We start from the raw sequence: 25237 nt of genomic DNA, 5'->3' as shown, positions 1-25237 counted from the left end.
ATATGGTGGTCAAAAAAAGTCTCTGTTTAAAACGTGCAATTGAATTCAGTCCAAAAGAAGATAAAACAGTGAGATATGAAGACATGAGGGTGTGTTGCAACAACAAGGTCCGGGTAAGGGAGGGGCTGAAGTCTAGGTCCTTGGAAGTAGAAGACAGCCAAACTGAATCTAAATGGAACAACAAGCAGGACAGTGAGAAATGAAAAATAGAACACAAAGAAATAGAGGGCCAAACTTTGGAGCTTGGGTGGGACTTGGTCTTTGACCTTAAGTGATACAGAAGGTTTCTGCAACATCTTACAAACAAGGGATTTGGACCACTATTTCCCACTTCTATAATGAATCAAGATGAAATTCTGTGATACAGAATGAGCTAAAAGAATGCTCCGTTTCAAATAAGTAATCATTTTCCATTTCATTTCTCTGGAGCAACTAGCATTAACTAATGCCAACCTGTGTTCAATTTGTGTGGGTTGACTGACTCTGGGTTAAATCGTTTAGCAACTATTCAGCATTTGATCTTTGCATGTAATTTTCATCACTAAACATCATATTTCAAAGTCCCTCCACACTGTAGTATATACCAAGGTTTCATTCCTTTTATGCATGACTATCATAGACAATTTGGTTGCATACAACCTATTTTTCAAATGGCAATGGTGTGTGGTACTTTATTTCACAATGTATGACATATTTGCGCTATGTGTACACAAATATTTGAGCACCCATTTTCAGTTCTTTAGTCATCCATCTAAACATGGAATTGCTGGTTTGTATGAGAGTTTTATATTTATCTCTAAAGACTCACTTAGCTCTTGTACATAGTATATGATTACTTTCTATTCCTATTCCTCATTTATTCTCATTTTCCCAACTCCTCTTCTTTTTTATCTTTTGTTACAGCTATCTTAATGGGTCAGAGTGGTATTTTATTTTATTGTCATTTTTTTTCTGAAAAAGCAACATTTTCTGACTGTTATACTGAGAATAGATTTTCAGGAGTATTTGAGTAGAGCTGAAGTATGTAGGAACACTTGGATGCTTTTCAAAAATAAGTTTTGTTTTCGTTGTTGTTAGAATGGAGAATGAATGTTCATTGTTAGTGATTCATGAATGTACAAAGTGAAAACTCATGGGTAAAGAGTGAGAGATTTTTACGGCCTGGGGGATGCATACTTTTGAAAGAGATTGCGAGAGCAATTCTTCTCTCTTTCATGCTTCTTGGCCTTGAGGTGGTAAATTTTGTTCCTCATATCCTCCCTGCCTTACCATCTAACAAGCCAACGAGAAGCAGTGGGTATGCTCAATCAATTATAGACTGGAACCTCTAGATCCAGTAGTAGACACAAAACTTTTCTCTTTTATTTTTAAAAAGATTTATTTATTTCCATTTAAGTGTGTGAGGGTGTTGCTTGCATTTATTATATCAATGCATAATGTGCATGCCTGGTGATAGCAGAGGCCAGAAAAGGGTGTCTGATGCACTGACACTACAGTCATGGACAAGTCAAAGCTTAATTTTAAACACTGGTCCTCTAAAAGAGCAGCTAGAGATTATAATTAGCTAATCACCTGACCATCCCCTTTCTTTGTATTTTAACTTTCTGAGGTATTTCTTAGGTTGATAGAAAGCACAGATTAATACACCAATGTTTGTATAATATTACATGAATTGTCATTACTTTTTGATTGATGGATGTTTCCATTGAATTGGAGTCTTCAAATACTGCTAGACAATGGTGCACACGAAAAAGAGTTTTTAAGGGCCTAAAGAATCCCTTAATAAACTCTCATAGAAAAGTGATCTTTGACTTGGTAAAAGTCAGACTGAGGAAACACCTTACATGCTGTAGATATGTACCCCAGAAAACAATATTAAATTTTATCATCATGTGCCAGATACAATTTAGAAGTTAATTTCTATTTCTAATAATCTCTGACCTTCCATGTATTTTTGTGAAGTGCAACTCCAATTTATGCATTATGAGGAATACTAGTGCAGAAAACACAAATATTGTTTGCTAGAAGACAAGTAGCCATCTGTGATGAACAGCCACCTGCACCACTTCGGATATATTTGTAAAAATTATTATGAAATGAGGACACGGTTCTGTACATATACCTATACATATTTGCCAAGATGCTTTAGCAGGGACTTAAAATTTAAAGAATGTAGTCAAAATCAAATTTGAAAGTAAAAATTATGAAACATGTGTATATCCGAAATCCTAAGTGGGAATATATAAAATGGTAATAGAGAAGATGAAGTGGAAAAGACTTTGAAGGGCTGCACTTATTTGGATTTGTTTGTGCAGCAGAAATGATAAAGTTAGAGGGATTTGGGCTTTGGAGTTCATCTTATTGAATCCTCCTCAAGACTTACTTGACTTACCAACCTATCTGAAGAGTTCTTACCTAGAACTCTACAAAACATCAGAAACTATGTGTAAAGTGTACATGCCCAAATGTATATTTATTCTTAAATAGGGTCAATTCATTTCATGATGCTTCCTGGAGGGCACCAGGCACATTAAAAGGTTCAGGGAAAGTTTATAGAATTGACTCATTCTTGGCACTTAGGAGGGAGACCTTGATCAGTGAGTTACTAAGCACAATTTTAAGAATGATGAACTCCTGAGGGAAAGAGAGATCCTAGTGTATCTTACAGATGCCTGGAAAAAGGGGGGAGATACAGTGGAATGATCATTTCCACAGCACTGATACCTTAGAGAGGAGAACCATGAGACAGTTTTGTTCATTTTCATCAACTTTAATATCAGAAAATGTCAGAACTAACATATTCAGCATTAGAGATTGTTTTTGACCCAGTCTACCCAAAGGTGAAACAGTTATATACATATATTGGGCACTTGAAGAGTGGGGAGGGTCTCATGAAAAAGGATAATAATTTTGATATTTATGTTATATCAAGAATATGGGAACTATATTAAGTATTCCTTTTTAATGAAATCCCTAGAAAAATGCATGCTCTATATGGTTCTTAATATATTTCTAGAAAGCTGCACTTATATGGAAATGAGCAAAGACCCTGTCCTGGGATGGGAGATATGGATGAATGGTGAAGAGTGTTGGTTATCTTTGATAGGACTTGGGCTTGATTTCCAGTACCCATTGATCTAGAACTGTCAGACCTGTCTCTGAAACTGTCAGAACTATCTCTATATCTAGCATATTTGATACTCTTATGGCCTCCTTGGGCTCTTCACAAATGTGGTGTTGTATTAGTTAGGATTCACTAGAGTAACAGAATTTATAGTATGAATCTCTCTATCTCCAACAATAGGATTTATTAAAATGAATTACAGGTTGTTGTTCAGTCAATCCAACAAGGTTGCCTATGAACAGAAGGTAGAAGAATCTAGTATGAGGCAGGATGCCTCAGCTTGTCTTCAGTATATTCTGAAATCTGAAGGTAGTAGCCTCTAATGCCAGATAAATAAATGGATTTGCTAATGAAGACAAGCAGGAAAGGAACCAGATTTTCTTTTCCCTTTTTAATCATATATGCTTCAAGCAGAAGATGTGGGACAGATTAAAGGTAGGTCTTCACACCGCAAAAATCTGGATTAGAAGTGAATCTCTCTACTTCAAATTATTTGATTAAACAAAAATTACTCACAGGTATGCCCAGGCATCTTTGGTTTTAGGTAATTCAAAATATAGTGAATTTGACAACCAAAAAGCCATCACAAGTACATATAATCACATATGACAATAGGAAGTGGCACTATTAGGAAGTTTGGCCTTGTTGGAGTAGGTGTGTCCTTGATGTAGGAAGTGTGTCACTGTGGCATGGGCCTTGAGATTTCAAAAGCTCAAGCCAGACCCAGTGGCTCACTTTTCCTTCCTCCTACAAGCTGATCCCCAGATGTAGAACTCTCAGCTCTCCAGCACCATGTCTGACTGCGTGCCACCATGCTTCCCACTATGACAACAATGCACTAAACCTCTGAACCGTAAGCCATTCTCAGATAAAGATTTTCGTTTATAAGAGTTCCCATGGTCATGGTCTCTTTTCACAGGAATAAAACCCTAAGACTCTGAGGACTCAGAAGTACTCTTGACCACTTTTAAAGTCCTAATATGCATCCCATTAGTCTTTGTTTTACATGCATGAGACCTAGCTTTTAAACTTGTTATTCAAAAAAAAAGAAGGAAGGAATAAAATCTGAACAAAGAATCATGAAATATGGAGTAAGACTGCTCACTGAGTGAAGGCAAACATTAGGAACACCAGAGCTACTGACCTACTTGCGGAGCTATAAGGTTTACTCAAGCTATGAAACAGAGACGTTTAAAAGAGGGTGGTAGAGACTGAGTCAGACAGGCAAAAGTATAGGGGGTTTGAGGGATCATGCCTCCTCAGTCATGAGCTTTGCATGAAAAAAGCTCCAGTGGGAGATTTTCAGAAGAGGTATAGTCCAATTTGACAAACACTCTATGTAGATTGTCTAGGCTAATGTTTCTAGAGAGATAAGGAGAGAAGAAGAGAGGAGATAGTTGGTTGCTGTGGTATTTCATTGTGACATGGAGGTGGACATATACAAAGACTGGAACTATAGCTACTGAGGAAAGGTGAGATTCATTGCAATCTTTCAGGTTTAAGACAAACTAGAGTTATCTAAGGATATTAGCAAATTTCCCCAGCAAAATAATACATAATTTATTTCTTCCTTTGCTTACACACAGATTTGAGCTCAATTATTTTTCTATTTTTTTTCCTCAATGCCAGCTTTGAGTTATTTATATGTCACTTAAACATGTTTAAGTCTTTCCCTGGAAAACAATTATCCTTTGGAGTGAAGAGCTTTGCATATTTGATTATCAAGAAATCATTTCCTTTTCCAGTGTCTTTCTGGAAATTCTATTTTCCACTAAACCTCAGATGGATGATAATAATAAATATTTGCTCAGCAACTGCTGATTTGAGATTATTATCCTGTTGCCAAAATATTTCACTTATTCATCTTCATTTTTTAAAGACTCCTTGGTAGTCTTTCCTCTAAGTCATATATGTGAATTAAAATGTGCTTCTTAATCTGTTCACTGGTAAGTTTCTCTCCCAAAAGTACAGTTGTATGAATACAAAATACGAAGTTATATGCCATTACTGATTTTAAGAAAGACCTAAGAAACGAAGTAAAGATAACATAATATTCACAACACTGTGATCAAAACTAAGGTGCCTTGTTTAATGTTGATTTTGTTTGGCAGTGAGATGTTACGTTTAAAAAATGTGTTGGCACGGGGTTTTGATCCTACTTAATGTGCTGGCTTGGTGGGAGCCTAGCCAGTTTGGATGTTCACCTTCCTAGATATGGACGGAGGGGGGAGGACCTAGGACTTACCACAGGGCAGGGAACCCTGACTGCTCTTTGGTCTGGAGAGGGAGGGGGAGAGGAGTGGGTGGAGGGGGAGAAGGGTGGGAGGAGGGGGAGGGAAATGGGAGGCTGGGAGGAGGTGGAAACTTGTTTTTTTTTTATTCTCCTTTTATCAATAAAAATTAAAATAAAAAAAAACAAAAAAAATAAAAAATATGTTGGGTTGAACGGGTCAAGGAGGGCTAGAATGAAGATTCCCCCCAATAAAGCACATTACATCATTAAGGCCCTTATGGTTTCTTCTTTGCAGACTTGGAATGTCATGTTTTGTTTATAGTCCTTCCAGCTGGTTGACACTTCTCACTTACAATTTTATAATACAAAACATCTGAACAGAGGCCATGTATTCTCATCTAGATTTATCTAATCCTAGTATAAGTCATCCAGTTGCTCAAATTCTTTAGAAAATATCACCAATATGTAATATAAAATAAAATCTGATGTAGCGTTACCCCTCTGTATGCTGTGAATATGTTTTACTACCATTGATTAATAAAGAAGCTTCTTTGGCCTGTTGCAGGGTAGAATATAGCAAGACGGGAAATCTAACTAGAGATAGAGAAAGAAAGAAAACAGCGTCAGGAAGACACCATGTAGCCCAAGAATCAAGATATAAGGTAACAAATCACGAGTCTCATGGTAAAATATAAAATAATAGAAATGGATTAATTTAAAATATAAGAACTAGTTAGGTATACGTCTGAGCAATTGGCCAAGCAGTGTTGTAATTAATATAGTTTTGTGTGATTATTCGGGTCTGGGTTCAAAAAACGAACAGGCAGTATCTGTTTACAAAAATATGTGAGAGCTATTTTTTTTTAACTTGGAATGCTCTCCTTCAGAAGCACAATTGAGCAGTTGGTAAAGCTTTAGTCTTTGGATTCAGATCTGAATTCTGATCTCAGCTGTTTGATTTTGGAACCTTGATCAATATACTCAATATTTCTAAACCTTGGTTTCCTTAATAGAAGGAAAGAAAATGTTGACTAGACTGTTGATGTGAGTCTAAAAGAAAACGCTGCATGTATTAGCTTTCACTTGGTACTAATAGATCATCACAATCTCAACTTTTACTTTACTACTGTATAGTTTGTAAGTTATAAGTCCAGCAGGGCCTCATGGGGCTAAAGCAGGTGTCAGTGCTTGCCTGTGAAAACTTTATAAGATTTATCTGTTTGTTTATATGTGTATGTGTCTATCTATGTATATCTGGGTGAGCATGTGCCAACGTGTTTGTTCTAGTGCTTGTGAGTGGAGCTCAGAAGATGGTATAGGCGTGTCGCCCTCTAACACTCTATCCACTCCTTTCAAGCAGGGTCTCTTTCTGAACCTGGGGTTCACATCTTAGATAGGCTAGAAGTTAGCAAGGCCCAGAGATCTTTTTGTTTCCTCCCCTCTTGCAATTGTGGTTACAGTCCTTGTTGCAGACACCTGGCTTGGTGTTAGGGGCCTGTGGTCTGAGCTCTGATCTTTATAATTTTAGAATTTTCACTTTTTTATGAATATGAATGTTCTGGTGCATGTACTCATGTGTAACATGTGTGTGCCTTGTGTTCACAGAGACCAGAAAAGGGTACCTGATCCTCTTTTTGTGGTGTCTTCCTCCAATTTTGCTTAGCTTGCAAAATTACCTTGGGCTCATGCCCTGTTTAGGACTTTTTTGATTTTTTGTTTTGTTTGTCAACTTTACATAAGACAGAGCTATCTGAGAAGAGGGAACCATGGTTGAGAAAATGGTCACATAAGACTGGCCTATGCTAAGCAAACTTGGGCATCTACTTGGTTAGTAATTGATGTTGCAAGGCCCTACCTACTGTTGGTGATGCCAACTTTGGGCCGGTGGTCCTAGGTTCTATGAGAAATGAGGCTGATAAAGCCATGAGGAACAAGCCAGTAAGCAACACTCCTCTGGGTCTGGTCTTCAGCATTAGTTCTTGCCTATAGATTCCTCCCTTGATTTTCCGACTTGATTTCCATGGATGGTGGACTTCAAACTATAAGATGAAATGAGCCCTTTCTTCCCCAAACTGCTTTTGGTCAAGCTGTTTTATCACAGAAATAGAAGCCCCATGACATCTCATCTGAATAATGTAGGGTCCTGCTATATTGGGAGATATTAGTGTTTCAATGATAATACTTGAAACCAAAGACTAAATATTAGCAAGGGAGTGTGAATTTTTCTGTATATTCTGAGACCTAAGTGGACTAATGATTAGGCAGCTTTCTGCTCTCAGTTTAGGGAAGTTGGGTTTCTGAAGAAAGCCCTTAGGTGAGCCTCCATTGGATAAATGGGACAGGAGCCACAGGAACAGTGACAACAGTTTTAGCTGTATATAACAATGTATAATAGTGGGTTTTGGAAGACTATGGCTATTTCATTCCATAGTAAAGAATGTTCTCAGGAGTCCAAATGAAAAGATGTGGGAAAGAAGCCAAGCTGGCTTTATCCAAGGTGAAAAGAAGTAATGGTAATAATAGGTGTGTACTTGGAGTCTGCATGAAGAGCTGGGTGTTCAGTGCTATTTCCAGACTGAAAGCACAATAGTGCTTGGAAGTAAATGAAATAAAATACCCACATTAAAATGCATTTAGCAAGTTGGGATGCTACATGTTAATCCATATTCCTCGTAAATTCTCAGGTGATGTCAAAACTTTTGACATTAAGTGATGCTATGAAACACTATATGAAGGGTAGGTCAGATCCTACAGTCAAAAATTATCTGCTCCTAGTTGCCATAGGTACCTGCACTGAGAAACTTAAAATGAGTGGGCCTAGAGATTGAAGGAAAGTACACACCTAAAATCTACAGGCATTCTCTCTAGAACTGAAGCCTGGGATTCGAGCTTAGAGACTGATAAGGTGTTGAAATCATGGCCATTTGTCTACCACAGAAAGAAAACAAATTTGTACATTTGTATTTTGTCTTTGAATTAGATTACTACTAGTTTGGTTTTTCTGATAAGATCATTGACCTTAAAAATAATCTCTCAAAATCACATGTTTAGGGTTCAATGACAAGACTTTGTAAAGAAAATAATTCAGTTGACGTGATAATTGTTTTGTTCTATTTTTAAGTGTCTGCATCACTCCCTTTTTTCTCTATGGTAAAAAGAAGTTTGTTACGTGGATGCAAAAACAATCAAGTTAATATATAATATAAGCACATGCGTCAAGAATTTTTTATAAGACAGATGGGATGAGAAACCTATCTTAAAAGAAATAAATTAATTTGGGACAGCAGATTGAATTGACATTACATAGCTGAAACGGTTATTTATGGAGAACTGCCTTCTTTTTTTGGATGTGTTCTTGTCACTATGATTCAAGGATGCTTCTCGATGCTTGACACATTCTTATTTCTCAGTATAATTTCTGTGGTATATGTGCATGTATTTGAAATCACATGAGTGTGTAGGCTGAAGGTTGACATTGAACGTTTAGATAAAGTCTCTTAGCCATTTATGAACTTGCTGTTTTGATTAGTTTAGTTACCCAGCATGCTTTGTGGATTCTCTGCTTCCAAGTCACAAACTGAGGCTCTGAACTATGTTCTCACACTTGTGTAGCAAGCACTTTACTCTCTGATCCCTCCCCTTAGCTCTTCAGAATATTTTTGAAAACAATAAATACTTATAAATATGCTAAAATTTATGATGATGAAACATTAACTTTGATAAATTTACATGAAAGATCATTAATTCCTGTGTATGCCTCCCAAGTACTAGGATTAAACATAAGTGAAAAAAAACCCAAACAAACCATATTCACTGTAGAGCAAAAAGTGTATTTTTGATAATAGAAATATTTGGGAGATGTTAACTTGATTGTGGATCATTTGTTTGAAGGAGTGAAAATTAAAGAGATAGGAAAAAGAACTTCTGTATCTTCTTTATCATCATGACTACTCAAATATTTTACATACAAATGAAGAACCTCAAATGTTGAACCTGAGAATGTATAAGGTAATGTTGTTTAAAAATCTAGTATTTCAATTTTAGTAATAAGTATGACTTCTAGGATTAACTGATTGTTTTTGGTTCCATTTATGTACTTCTCAGAAATCTGGCATCAGCAACTGAAGATGTAAAAATTGATTTCAGCTTTCCACTTTCACATGCTATGAAATAAAACTGGCTAAAAGCTACAGATGAGTATCATTGTAATTATTTACTTAAAGCAGACTCCGCATTGATATCAATATATAATAAAATACACCATTTCTATGATTTAATAATAATCAGCCGTAATAAGATCACATTAAAAAATATAGATTATTTTTGATGGTAAATATTAGGTATCTTTTCTAGAGAGTAGAAATGAGCCACTTAATAGTGTCCATATAATCACAAGGGATTAAACCAGGAGGTGGTGGTACATGCTTTTAATCTTAGCACACAAGGAGGCACAGGTAGGTGGATCTTTGTGAGTTCCAGGCTAGCCTGGTCTCCAAAGCAAGTTCCAGGGCAGCCAGAGCTACATAGTGAGATCCTGTCTGAGAAATCAACAAACATATAAATAAAAAAACAAAAAACCCAAGAGTCCGAGAATACAAGATAGATTTAGGAGAGAGGACAAGATTCATAAAGGAGGTAGGGACAGTTTAGAATTTCTAATTAGAGTTTTAAGGATATACACTTCAATTAAAATCATTATTATAAATTTAATTAAAGTTATTAAGTATTAATTTCACCCCATGGAAAATGTCACCCTTTGGTTGTTTGTAGATAAACTAAAATGAAGTGATTATGTATCCAATGTCATCTAGGTTTTCTGGATAAATAACATTAAATAAGGCTTTGATTTATTAATTAAAGAGAATCAAAAGATTTTTAAACATTGAATAAATTAAACAAACAGTATTTCAGGTACATATTATCATCAATTAGTTTCTGGTTAATGAAATAATAATGGCTAATATTTTTTAAATCCTAAAATTTCAATATCAAAAAAATAAAAGCTAGAATTCTCAGAGAATAATAATGAATAAAATAATAATAATAATAATAAAATACCCTAAATATTCCATTTTAAATAGAACCTTATTTGTTTGCTCTTCTTTATCAAGAATAAGCTGATAAATATCTGAAGGCAGATGACACAGAACTTTCTCCAAATGTAGTGAGAGCCAATAACTCAATTGAATACAACCTAGTCCTGTTGCTTGAAGCCTTTCCTGGCTACCAGAGATGGCCAGTTTTGAATCCATACTCTCCAATGCAGGAAGACTTCACTAAGATCACTTCCATTGATTCCAGGAATTTACCACTGCATAGTCCCCCCACTAGATAGTCCATCAATTCCACCTGTCCCTCCCTGTACTCTGTTTCACCACCCCCTGTCACTCCAACCTGATCCCCTGCTCCATTCCCACCTGCCCCCAGTCAGTTCATAGGATCTCTTTAATCTCCCTTTCCCAGGGAGATCCATGCATCCTCCCTATATTTTCCTCTTTTACCTAAATTTCTAGATCTATAGATTGTAGTTTGGTTATCATTTACTTAATTGCTAACATCCCCTTATAAATGAATATATACCATATTTATCTTTCTTGTGTGTTTTTTTGAGTCCCATCCCTTTACCTGAAAGTTTCATGATGTCATTTTTAACAATTGAGTAATAGTCCATTGTGTAAATTTATCACATGTTCCTATTCCATTCTTCAGTTAAGAGACTTCTAGGTGTTTTTGAGTTTCTTTTAGTTATAAATAAAGCTTGAACATGGTTTCACAAGTGTCCTTGTGGTAGGATGGAGCATCCTTTGGATATATGCCCAATAGTGGTATACCTGGAACTTGAAGTAGATAGATTCACAACCTTCTGAAGAACCACCTCATTGATTTCCATAATAGCTGTACAAGTTTGTACACCCACCAGCAATGCAGGAGTGTTTGCCTTGCTCCACATCCTCGCCAGCATGAGCTGTCACTTGTATTATTGATCTTAGCTATTCTGACATATGTAGGTGAAAGAATTGGCTTGATTTGCATTTCCTTCATGGCTAGGCATATCGAACATTGCTTTAAGTGTTTTATAGTCATTTGAAATTCCTCTATTGATAACTGTCTGTTTAGAACTTTCCTCCATTGTTTTTTTTTTTTTTTGAATTTTTGAAATGGAGTTTCACTGTGTAGCTTTGGAGCCTGTCCTGAAACTCACTGTAGAGCAGGCTGGCCTTGAACTCACACAGAGATCCATCTGCCTTCCGACTGATGGGATTAAAGGCATGTGCTGCCATTGCCCGGCTGTTCTTCACTTTTTAATTACATTATCATTCATTGTCGTTGTTGTTTTGATAACTAGTTTCTTGGAAATCACTAAACAATACTGGCTGCTGCTAAGACAAAGGTTGCTCTCTGAAAACTGACAGAGAGATGTCATTTCCCAAAACAATACCTACAGAACTAATTCAATATGGCAAAGTTGAGCTGGTACCTCTGATACCTACACTGACCCCTCACACCTATGTTGTAGTTTTTGATACAGGAAGGTACTCATCAGATTACTAAAAGAAATATGTGGACCCTAGCCCAGCCACAAACCCTTTGACCTACAATCTGTACTGTCTGCATAAATGTGCTAGGGCAATAGTAACACTGAACTTGTGGGAGTGTCCATTCAATGTCTTAACTGATCTAAGTCACATTCCACATGAAAGAACCCACACCCAACATTGATTGGGTAACCGAGAAACAGAGACTAGATAGCCCAGAGACCTAGCGAAAAATCAAATACCACTGGTCTAAAAATATCAATACAATAATTTCTGATGGTATTCTGCTCTATTCATAGACCAATGCATTATGATCAGAGAGGCTTTCTCTGGCAATAGAGGAGAACAAATACAGAGACACACCACCAGACATTATGTCTATTTTGGAGGTCTCCTTCAAATGTCTTCCCACAGAGCTCAGGAAATCCTGAGGAGGAGAAGGAAGAGGCAGAAATAGTGTATGAGCCTTAGGTGATAGAGGACACCAGAAAAACAAGGTACTCTGTATCAACCAAACAAGGCTAATATGCACTCACAGAGACTGAAGCAGAAAGCATGGGCCCTACCTGGACTGACAGTAGGTTCTCTGCATCTATAATAAAGCTAATATCCAAGTGTTTTTATGGGATTCCTGACTAGGAGAATGAGTGAGTCTATGACTCTTGTGCCTGCTCTTGGGACACTTTTCCTCTTGTTGGACTGCTATGTCCAACTTTTATATGACAATTTTATTATATTTTATTTTGTCATGTTTGATTATTATTTCTTAGAAACCCATTCTTTTTTAGAAAGAGACAGTAAAGGTGTAGATCTAGAGGGGTAGGAAAGGTAGAGAGAACTAGGAGGGGTAGAGTGAGAGGAAACTATAATCAGGGAATAATGAAATACAGTTACTGAAAACAGGGAAGACAATAGCAGGTAAAGTCCTATGTTTTTTTATACAAATATGTATAAGTTATATAAAGTTTAATTCTAAAGATATATATGTGTGTGTGTGTATGTTCAAATTCATGGCCTCTTTTTTACTACATGTTAACACACACATACACACACACACACACACACATATGTTAAAGCAGCACTGTCCAGAAATGTAACAGAGGATGGGATTGAAATACTTTCTTGGAGCTGAGAATGACAATTAATAAACAAATCAGTGTAAAAAATAGATTTGTATTCTTCTGCCATTAGCCATTAGCTGAGATAAACATGTGGTCTATGGTCATAGCCTTTTTTGTTGTTTGTTTTTGCTTTTATTTTATTGATTTTTATTGAGCTCTACATTTTGCTCTGCTCACTTCCCTGCCTCTCCCCTCTCCTTCATTCCTCTCCCAAGGTTCCCATGCTCCCAGTTTAATTCAGGAGATCTTGTCTTTTTCTACTACCCATGTAGATTAGATCTATGTATGTTTCTCTTAGAGTAGTCATTGTCTAGGTTCTCTGGGTTTGCGATTTGTGGGCTGGTTTTCTTTGATTTATCTTTAAGATACACTTATCAGTGAATATATGTGATAATTGTCTTTCTGGGTCTGGGTTACCTCACTCAAAATGTTTTCTAGCTCCATTCATTTACCTGAAAAATTCAAGATGTTGTTATTTTTTTCTGTAGTACTCCATTGTGTTAATGTACCACACTTTTCTTATCCATTCTTTCATTGAGGGGAATTTAGGTTGTTTCAAGGTTCTGGCTATGACAAACAACACTGCAATGAACATAGTAGAGCACATGTCCTTACAATTGAGCATCCTTTGGATATATACCCAATAGTGGTATTACTAGGTCTTGAGGAAGATTGTTTCCTAATTTTCTGAGAAATCACCACACTAACATCTAAAGGGACTGTACCAGCTTGCATTCTCACCAGCAATGCAGGAGTGTTTCCTTTTCCCAACAACCTCTCCAGCACAAGTTGTCATCAGTGTTTTTGATCTTGGACATTCTTACAGGTATAAGATGGACCCTCAGAGATGTTTTGATTTGGATTTCTCTGATGACTAAAGATGTTGAACATTTCCTTAAGTGTCTTTCAGCCATTTTATATTCCTCTGTTGAGAGTTCTCTGTTTAGGTGTGTACTCCACTTTTCATTGGATTATTTGTTCTTTTATGTCGTATTGGCATAAAAACAGACAGGAGGACCAATGGAACCAAATTAAAGACTCAGATATTAATCCACACACCTTCGAATAACTGATTTTTGACAAAGAAGCAAAAATATCAAATGAAAAAAAGAAAGCATATTTAGCAAATGGTGCTGGCATAACTGAATATAAACATGTAGAAATGAAAATAGACCCATATCTATCACCATGCACAAAATGCAAGTTCATATGGATCAAGGACCTCAACATGAAGCCAGCCACACTGAACCTTATAGAAGAGAAAGTGGGAAGTACACTTGAATGTATTGGCACACGAGACCACTTCCTAAATAAAACCCCAGCCGCACAGACTCTGAAAGAAACAATTAATAAATGGGACCTCCTGAAACTGAAAAGCTTCTGTAAAGCAAAGGACATGGTCAACAAGGCAGAATGACAGTCTACAGAATGGGAAAAGGTCTTCATCAACCCCACATCAGACAGAGGTCTGATATCCAAAATATGCATAGCCTTCTTTATTACATTTCCCAGGATATTCTATTAGTCATATGGTTCTATCTACACTAGACTTTTCAAAGTAAATGCGAACATGGTCCCATTTCACATGAATAGTGGGGGCTTCAGTGTGCATATGGGGTGTTCAAAAGGAGTGTTTTTCGATTAAGGGTAAGATTTATCTCCCAATACCTATGATACTTCAGAATCATCCAATTGATGAGAAGATGATTTTCAATTGAAATCTTTTCCTGTATGATTTTCTGAGGAATGAGTATCTTCTAATTCCCATTTGCTCTAGCAAGTAAAACAAATAAAAGCTATGCTATGTCAGCAAGAATGAATAAAATTAAGAGGCCACTGTATATTAATATGACTTCAGTGAGAGTGATAAACAGGAGTACACTGACTTTATTTAAGAAAATATGTTGGGTATTGTAATAAAGATTATAAGCACTAGATGTTGTGATAGTCTCCATCCCTATCATCCATTAGGAACTACCATTGGTGAAATGCCACTGCATTGTGAGGCACCACTCCACTTGATTCTGCGATAACAAATTTAATAATGTGGAAGTCCAATAGGAAGATGTGAAAATGATATGTGCACTCACAGTTAAATTTCTAAATTAGATATAGTTATTGCTGGCTTTCTCATTTGTGAAACTGAATTTAATGAAGCTGAACCCATTATGGAAGCATGCCTGAATTGGTTGCTAAGCATTATTTTGCTTATTTCATTTGAAGGCACCATAGCTCAAAAGATAGTAAATAATGAAGAGCCTTGGGATCAAGGAAAGCCAGGTAAAAAAAAATCAATTGATTATGCAGACATTGGCTAGTACTAAGAACATTGGACCTTGATTTGGAGAGAAGATCACCTTGGGTCAATTTCCTGTCTCCAGGAACTCAGTCCAGCAGAGTCTCTATTTGAAAAGGGTTTAGATACATCTCAGTACATGTGATTAGCCAGTGAGTAGGCTATAATGGAATCCAGTAAGAATCTTTTTATGCCTTACCACCATCACAATAAAAGTCAAATAATAGAAACAGCTATGGCTTTTCCAGATCTGAGTATTCAAGGATTGTATTGCTTTTATGCCTTGCCCTTTTCATGTTTCAGGCTGAAATGCGAGTAAAAAATTGATACCTCGAGCCAAATTTCAGATGCTATTGTTCCATGAGTGGGGCAGGAAGACTTAGATAAAAGTATAAACCATTCTTTTTCACATCTAAAGCCTGAGACCCATTTTCAGTGTGAGAGATAAAAACCATGAACCCTTCTGGCTACTGGATATCACGCAGCTGCATTTTTTATTTCAATCCTTTGGCTATAGAGAGAAGAAAGGCATAGAGAAAAAAGAATGAGCCAAATAATATGATTACATTTCCTTTTTGATTTTGTACTTTGGAGGTCAAGGGAAGGAATGAGGGTATACATAAGTATTTGGATTGTGTCTTGTTTCCATACCAAAAGAAAAAGTAAAAGAAAACACAAATTCTTTGTGATTAATCAAGGAAAGGTTGGGATAAAAGTGGGAAGAATGTTTTCAATTAAGCAATTTTCCTTTTCCTCTATACAAGACACAGAGGTGATTGTTTATGTGACCAGAAGCTTAAATGGGTGAACAAATGATAATTATTTTGACCAAACAAGATATTCTCATTCATTGGAGCTTCACTTGCCTTTCCAAACCCATTTTTACAACTATGACAGCATTTCTATTTGTTCAATTGCAAAGCAAAAGGCATTTGAATCTGAGAGAGAAAATTAAAGAGTGTCGAAATGAAAGTCACAAAAGTTAAGCCTGTTACCAGGTGTAATGTGGATCAAATAATTGTTTAGCTAACTCCCCAAAGATACAAACCATTTAATTTGACAGTTTTTCTGGGGGAAAGAGAAAACTTCATTGATCTATGTTTAAGTATTCTAACCTTGTCCTGGAAATTCAGGCCAGAAACATTTAGTTTGAACTGGAAGAAAGTTAACTGCTGTTTTAATTTGAAAGGAAATTGCAAAGGTTATTGGTATCTCTTTATGGTTGGAACTAGCACGATTAGATCAGGCCTGGCTGACCAGGGGAGGTTATAGTTTACACATAATTAGTTCAGACATGTGTTAGAGTCACTATGAAGAGGTCAGTGTGGCTAACTCTGCTAAACCTTTTATGGTGCTGATATATTCAGCTAACACACAATGCATGTGTTTTTGATTTCTCATAACAATTTGGTTTTTGTAATAATATTAATAAATAGTTATCTTCTAAAGCTAGGTGCTATCTTAGGCAGTGGATGTATATATTAATTTTTTCCTGTAATAAAAATATTAATAGTTGTAATTGTATGTAGTTACTATAGAAACATTCAGAAGTTTGTGTCTTTTGAAGGGGAAGCACATGATTAATCTCTTTTGTAACCTATTTTAATATAGGAACGTCTATGTAATGTAATAACAGCCATCGATAGTCCTAATATATTTTAGCTTTTTGTTACACTGCAACTGTCTAAATAATGCTTTTAGATTCTCAATAACGTTGATTAGTACAAATGTTTTGGACTGGAAGAAGCTATACATGTATGTTATATAAAATTTCTTCTAAAATATTCAGAGTCCTTTGTATTTCTATTTTACAGAGTTCTTTGGGGTTATATCCAAACACATTTAAAACATAGAAATCATTTATTACTTTTCATAATACTTTAATTTTAAATGAAAGTAACATTCAACTTAAGGTGGCAAATGTACCATTGCTCCAGAATATATTAGCATATTTTATTTTTACAGCATGTGTTACTTGGCTTAAATTTGTATGTGAGTCCCTCTCTAATGCTACAAAAACTGTTCCCTGTCTTCATAAATTAGTATAAAATAACTTAATGTTCTGGATAAGCCTATACTCATCTAAGTTTTAAAATAGGAGTCAGAAAGTTCAATAGCAGTAGAAGCCAGCAGGGCAGTAAAAGTCTGTGAAAGGTTCAATTTGAAGACCATAGCAATGACATCTGGAAACAATATGCTCAGCAGAAAATGATCAAGTCCTCTGTAAGCTCCATGATGGTTGATATATACATTATGTGTCCAATCTTTCCTTTAATCTTTAAATTTTTGCCCTTAATTTTAATTGTGTGTGTGCGTGTGTGTGTGTGCCTGTGTAGGTATAGTCATGGCTTTATTGTGCCCACAAGGCCAAACAAGATCATTAAAAGCCCTGTACCAGGAGCTACAGGTGTCTGTGAGCCATCTATTAGTGCTGGGAACTGAACTTGGGGCCTCTGCAATAGCAGCAAGCACTCTTTTTTTTTTTTTTTTGGATGTACGATGGTTTTTATTTACAACTTTATTGGCAAAAAGGGGAGAACTTTAAACAGCTTTAGTACAGGGCATTGTGGCTGACCCTGTCGGGTTGAACAAGTCCCATCCCAGAGTCCATCTAACTGTCCAGATGTGCAATACTGAACCTGCACATGCAGTTTCCTTTATCAAGTATAGCACTCACCTTTCAGGCAGTCTTTAAAACATATAAATACAAAGGAAAGGAAACCACTCATTATTTTAAGTATGACTTTGTTCCTGGAAATAACACATGCCCAGTGAAACCAAAAGCTGGAGAAGCAGTTACACTTCCTACGGGAGAGGACAGTGACAACAACCATCTTCTGTAACGGCCATTTTCAATTTATCATCAACTACTCTGAACTTACTAGGAGATGTAGTCAAAGTCAGAAGAGAAGACACAGGGAGAGTATTCCTTTGTGGAGGGCAGTATCCCTCCAGAATCATCACGGGAAATAAACATCCTGTTGATTCTAGATGGCAAAATAATTAACGTAGTCAATTTCGATTACGGCTGATCATGTTGAGCTGACCTAATTTTCTTCCTTGCCTTGTTTGGTGTCATTCTTCCAGATCAAGTGTGTTTAATTCTTCTTCTAGTTCGTCCAGATCTTCCCCAGTGAACAGATTCTCATCCACGGGAACAGCATCGATGGATCCATTCTCTTGTCCCCCCACTCCGCTGTCCTCGTCCAAGTCACTTCTCTCGCCATTTTCAGCCCGGCCTCCAGAAGCTTCCTTAATTTGTTCTCATCTCTGTCTGAAGCGTACGTGCTGAATCTTTCTAGACTGGCTACAGTGATACCCGTCTCTTCCACATCCCTCAGGATGTACAGGCTCACGTCTATGTCATTCACACCCACAGAGTCATCAATCTCATCACCACCTGCTCCCTGAATGTAGCGGGTATCATCTGCCTCCTCCTCCTCATCATTAACCAGCTCAGGACGAAATTCAAACACCTCACGACCACTGATCACGAGTGCTTTCCCTGCTTTGAAGTCAGCTTTCCGTCTCTCCATATCTTGTTCAAGTTTATCAATTTTTTCTTGTCTTTTCCTTTTCTTTCATGCAAGGAAAGATTCTAGAGTGATTTTGGTAACATTTGGACCTAAGGCAGAACGCTCTCTTTCAATTAGATCTTCTAATGAAATCTCATCTTTCTCTTCTTTCTTTTTGTCTTTCTTCAACACAAACCCAGGAGGAAGTGCATGACGATACATGCAGTTGTCGCCACCTCCAGGACACACCCAAAACCAGCCATACTTGTTATTTTCAATAGCTTCAAGGAAATGTCTGCACACTATTTGAGTTTTTGGTTTTTTCTTTTCCGCCTCACCATGCTTCTTGTTTACTACTTCTTCCAGCTTTTTCTCATCCCAATTATCCATAGTATCTTTTTCAAGTTTTTCATCTCTGGCATCAATGTAAACACTTCGTTTTTCACACTTTCCAAAGTGAGGTCATGAGAGAACTTACATTTATCTCCTTTAGTACACTGCCCTTGTTTGAAGAATGCACACACCACAGATTTGGGATCTGCACCTTTACTTATCTTCTGTGTGGCAACTACAGGCTTGAACAGCTCATTCAGCTCCTGCAGCTCTTTCTTCTTGTCATCTTTCTTCAGCTTCTTCTCAGCTTCACTTTGTGCCACCTGACGTGGATTCTGCTGACCAAATTTCACCTGATGAGTGACAGCCTTAATAAACTTCTGTTGCTTTGCTCCTTTCTTATTCTTTAGACCAAAAGTTTTGTCCTCGATGATCTTCTCCTTCTTCTTCTGCTCCACCTTCTTGCTGCCCCCGGCCTGAGCCTGTTTCTTGGGGGGCATCGCGGAGGAGGCGGGGGCGCCGAGCCGAATGCGGCGCGGATGGCGACCGTCGGGGCCTCAGCAAGCACTCTTAACTGTTGCAGGCAATTCTGCTTAGACACTCCTTGGAGGAGGGGGTGAGAAGGTGCAGAGTCAACACCAGAGACACCTGGGATCTGGTGAGTAGCAAAGCACATAGTAGCAGACTCCTTTATTATGAAAATCAGGTGGTCTATCTACCCTTGCCCTGCCTCCCATTGGTTTTAGTGAAAGAGTCTGTGGTCTGACCTCCTTCTATTGCTTCCATGTCTCAAACAACTCTATGTCTGCAGTCTCTAAGCACAATAAAAGACTCCAGCTTGGCCTAAGGTAGAGTCATTAGTGCGCATGCTCATTCAGGCCAGTGTGCACAAGGTTGGCCATGGCTTGATCAGGCCATCAGCCTGTTTTCCTCCTACACTTAACTTAAGCTCAACCATTTCTCTAGTATAATTCAGAATATTTAAAAATATTTTAAGTGTATGCATATCTGTGTGTGACTATGGGTTTGTACACTCAAGTACAGTACCCATTCAGAACAGAATAGAATATTGGATCTACAGTTAGAGTTGGTTATGAGCTGCAAGACGTTGATACTGGGAGGGGAACCAGGGTGCTCTACAAGGGCAGTAGACACTCTTAACCTTAAGCACTGAGCCGTCTCTTCAGTCCCACTTTCTTTGACTCTTAGGAGAAAAGCCAGAATTATGAATGCTGGTATAAGATCTGTATGAGTGTTAGATTAACTTGGAAGTTAAAATAATTGAATGGGTGTATGTTGGGATTATTTTGGGTGTGTGTTCTGAATTCATGTGTGTGTATATGTGTGTGAGTGCTGTGTACTTACAGGTGTGCCTGTATGTACAGAATATAGAGGGCAGAAATGTCACATATCTAGTTTAGTGTTTCTCACGTTGTTTTTCGAGAAAAGATTTTGAGCTGAACCTGAAGTAAGACAATTTGGGTAGGCCGAGTGGCCAGACAGATCCAGGAATAGTCCTGTGGTATGGAAGAATCAAATGCAGGTCTTTGAGATTATGTGGCAAGCACCTTAACAACTTGCCATCTGCTCAGCTCTATAGGTTAATTTTCAAATAACAAAGGTTCTGAATCGTTTGGGATGCTCACCCACACTATAGGTGACTTTTTATTTATCCAATGTACTTCAAGGTACATCTTCAATCCAGGGAAGAGAAAATCATGAGATATTGATGTTTATTAATGAAGCTGAATAGAATGGTTTGGGCATTTTTGTTTCCTGGTTGCAGGAAACAAGACTTGACTGATTAACTGAATTTTGTATTATAAATCAGCAGTAGTCTCAAAAGAATGAATATCCTCTTGCTATTTTAAAATAGCTTATGGTCTTGGATCCTGTGATTAAAATTGCATGGTAGATGAATGGACATCTTAGAGGGGAAGAGTCATTGAGAAATAATGAAATGGTTTGAGTTTGAGCTCTAGGGGTAGCTGATTTAATTATGCAAAGGAAAGTTTATGTAGGAGATGGGACAGAGAATTGTTGTGAAGGAGAAATGAGAGGAGGAGGCAGACATGAGGCTGAGATGGAAACTAGTATGAAGGAAGAGTTCAATACAACAGATAGGAAATTTTGACCAGGGGAGTTGCGAGTGACTTCTAGGAATCTTACCATTTTCAGTGATGTATGAACTTTATAACTCAGTCAGTAGTGATAGGTGCTTGTTTGTAACTATTCATTTACTCATTTTGTGAATTCATCAAAGAACATTCTGGGTTTCACTGCATGGAAAAACCAGACATTCTAAAAAAAAATGCCCACTAGATTTATCTTTCCTTGAGTTATATACATGTAATGGAATCATCATAATTCTGCTGGTTTATTAAACAAGACCCTATTTTAAAGCGAGTATTAGAGTGAGAAGTAAAAAAGCAAGGCTACAGATTTGTCCTAGCTATTGTTTACAAAGTAAAAGAAGAGAAACACTGGGCAGAGTGGATGGGGGCTGCCCACCATGTATCACATTCCTGAAGCCCTTGTGCTGATTCAGGATGTATCACACCATGTATTCACCATGTATCACATTCCTGAAGACCTTGTGCTGATTCAGGATGTAGGTGCTATCTACTGCTGTCTATCTTGTCTTTGTTCAAGTTCACACAACTTTAAAACCACACACTTTCTACAGACTTCATAACAGAATTATGAAAAATGCCCAGAGATGTTCTACCCTATAAAGATGACAATCTACCCTAGATCCCTTCACAGGACTGACATGAAAATACCTAAATTTATGAAAGGGTGCAAGTTGGTGGCTCCATTGAGCCCAATAACTGAACTTGCCAAATATCAAGAATATAGTATTCATTAAACAACATCTTAAAGTAACCCCATTCCCATTTTGGGAGAAATGACAGTTGCAGACAGATTTCATTAGAGGCTCTGTCTTTGTCCTATACTAACTAAGTATTATAGTATAAGTCACAACATTTATTGTTCTCTTTTACAATATGTTTATTTCTAGGATTTCTGGATAGTAAGATTCTTGTATTGTTTATAAGCTATCACCTTCATTATTCTTCAATGAACAGTGTCTACTAATATGAAAGATATATGCTACATAATCTAAAATATTTTATGATAGAACGCTATAAGTCAAAATTAATTTAGGAATGTTTTTGAGAAAATACAAAACTTCAATGAGAAAATTCATAAGAAAACTTCACTACTAAAAACGATAGTTCACAATGTGAGAATTATTACAATAATAGTAATATACCAGGAAATTAAGTTATTGAAGGTCAAATAAAGTAGCATCATCATTAAAATAGTAAATATTCTTTACCAAATTTTCTAACACATGTTTATGAAAATTAAATTATGTTTTTATACAAAATAATTACATTTTAAAAAAGACGTAAATTAGAAATTATGATAACTAAAAGTAAAAAAAAAAACTAGGATGTATAACTACTATGTATGCTTGGCACAGTATTTTCAAATGTTATTTTTTATAACCCTAGAACAAATTATCAATACATATGAGTTAATACTTATCTCATAATAATTTTCAATAGAACGTAAATTTGTCATCTTTACATATATTTCTCTGGGCCAGGATACAATAACTGTGTATGTCATATCTCCTAAGTCACCCCTTTTATGGGATAATTTCTTTTTTCATTGCCTTGTCACTTTCTCTTTTAAATCTATAGGTTATTATTTGAAGCAAGTATGTCTTTTCTCTCTATTTGGCCTTGTCTGAAGATTGCTAGGATTTGCTTGAGGTCTTCCTGAATTAACTGACAAGAATAACACAGAAGTGAGTATGGTCCTTCCTGGCAGATGGTATGAGGATGGAAATGACAACTGCTTTATTCACACTGATATTTAAACTTTGATTTCTTGGTTACTTTCTACTTTTAATGAAAGAAAATAAATAATAAAAGGAATTGTTTCAGTCTTCTTTTCATAAATATTTCAGGGACTGGAGAGATGGCTCAGAAATTAAGAGAATTGTTACGCTACCAGAAGCCTGAGTTTGGCTTCCAACACTCACATCCAGGGACAATTCTAGAGGATCCGACGCTGCTGGTCTCTGTGGCTGTCTGAACTCATGTGCACACATGCACATATAGACACATCCACACCTACACATAATTAAAAATAAACAAGTAATAAATAACTATTCTCATTGTGCACAGATCTAATGAGATTCTGTATTAAACTGAGCCAGTCTCAAGATGTAATAGTAATTAACCTTCTTAAAGTTTCCGATATAACATTAAAATGAGCAATAGTATGAAATAACAGTCTACTAATGCTTTTATATTCTCTCATTGATGCCATTTATTTGAAAATGGAATAAAGTTTCATTCATTTTGTGACTTATGAACTATGTTACAAAGGAGTTCAAACATGATTAAATGTAGAGATTTTAAAGAAATACTGTGTAGCTGGGCGGATGTGGCACACACCTTTAATCCCAGCACTCGGGAAGCAGAGGCAGGCTGATCTCTGTGAGTTCGAGACAAGCCTGGTCTACAGAGCTAGTTCCAGGACAGGCTCCAAAGCCACAGAGAAACCCTGTCTCGAAAAACCAAAAAAAAAAAAAAAGAAAAGAAAAAAAAAAGGAAAGAATACTGTGACTTATGGAAAAATTTCCAGAAATTTCTTTGCTGTTTCTTGATATATTGTGAACTAGAACATCCATTTTGCTGTTGCAGTGTGACTTACAAGTAATTCCATAGATAAACTAGATAAAACAAATGAATAAAAATTAAATGCCGTTTCATGTTGAAATCTATGATAATTTACGTCACATCAGAGGACAATATCAGAAATTGTGTAAAACATTGTGAGACTAATTTTTGAACATGTTTCCCGTGGTTCTATTTCATGATTACTTATAGTCTATGTCCTCATCCCCAGGGAGCATATTCTCTTCATTTAACTACTAGAGGAATGATATCTAAAGAGAAAATAAAATAGGTTTAGTGAAGACAAATTCTATCTGGCCATTTTAGAATATTTACACAAAAATAACGAGTCAACAATACAGATATCTTGATAATGGAAACTGAAGTTACTTCTATTACTTTATCTATTTTTTAAATAATGTTCTCAAACAGAGTAATGGCGACAGAGTTAATCTGTGATAATTGTTCCTGACTGTCTGCTTAATGGGGTTTAGCATTACCTAGGAGACATAACCTTTGAGAGTATCTGTGAGTGTTTCCAGAGAGGAGGACTAAAAGAGGAAGGCCTCCCCAACAAGGTAAATAATGCCTTTCAGAGAACAGCTCAGGGAGAGATGCCAGGAAGCTGTGTGAGCTGACAGCTCATTTCTTCCCTCGCTGGCTGCTGTGGAGATGACTGCTTCTGACAGACATCACTGGCATTAGTCTCCAGTTCCTCGGCCTCTAATGTGGGCAAAATAATAGTCAGTCTCCAGGAATCTTTTAGTCCAGTGCTAGTCTGTGACTGATGAAATGTCTAGATTTATGAACTAAGCACCTGCCAGTTCTTCTGCCTCTCAACCATGTAGCCATTGTTAGATTATCCTGCTTATATCATGTAAACCAATCTAATTAATCTCCAAAGTAGAGTGTATGTGTGTGTTGTGGGATGCCACTTGTTTATTTCCTGGCCACCCAGACTTCAATCACACAGAAACCATATTATTTGCAATACTATTTGGCTAATAGCTGAAGTGTATTTCTGTCTAATTCATATCTTAAATTAACCTATCTCCATTAATCTGCGTATTGTCATGAGGCTGTGGCTTATTGGGTAATGTTCTGGCATCTGTCTTCAGTGGGGCAACATGGCTTCTCCCTGACTCCGCCTTCTTTCTCCCAGCATTCAGTTTAGTTTTCCTCACCTAGCTCTGCTCTACCCTATCACAGGCCCAAAACAGTTTCTTTATTAATCAGTGGTATTCACAGCATACAGAGGTGTGTGTGTGTGTGTGTGTGTTTGTGTGTCTATGTGTGTGTGTTTGTACATATGAACATGCATGCAATGCACGAGGAGTCCACGAGTTTGGGTCTAAAACAAGCAGGTATCCCAGGTATTTGTG

The 25237-nt window shown here is 36.8% G+C and overlaps 1 pseudogene; it reads right to left on the bottom strand.

The window, feature by feature from the left end:
* Positions 1–17800: 17800 nt before the first annotated feature.
* On the bottom strand, positions 17801–19718 carry LOC142856208 (zinc finger CCCH domain-containing protein 15 pseudogene; annotated as a pseudogene).
* Positions 19719–25237: the final 5519 nt, after the last annotated feature.

This window comes from Microtus pennsylvanicus, chromosome 8 (assembly GCF_037038515.1).
Source record: "Microtus pennsylvanicus isolate mMicPen1 chromosome 8, mMicPen1.hap1, whole genome shotgun sequence".
In the NCBI taxonomy this organism is placed as follows: Eukaryota; Metazoa; Chordata; class Mammalia; order Rodentia; family Cricetidae; genus Microtus; species Microtus pennsylvanicus.
Note: the sequence above shows the minus strand (reverse complement) of the source record. Positions and strands in the feature narration are given on the sequence as shown.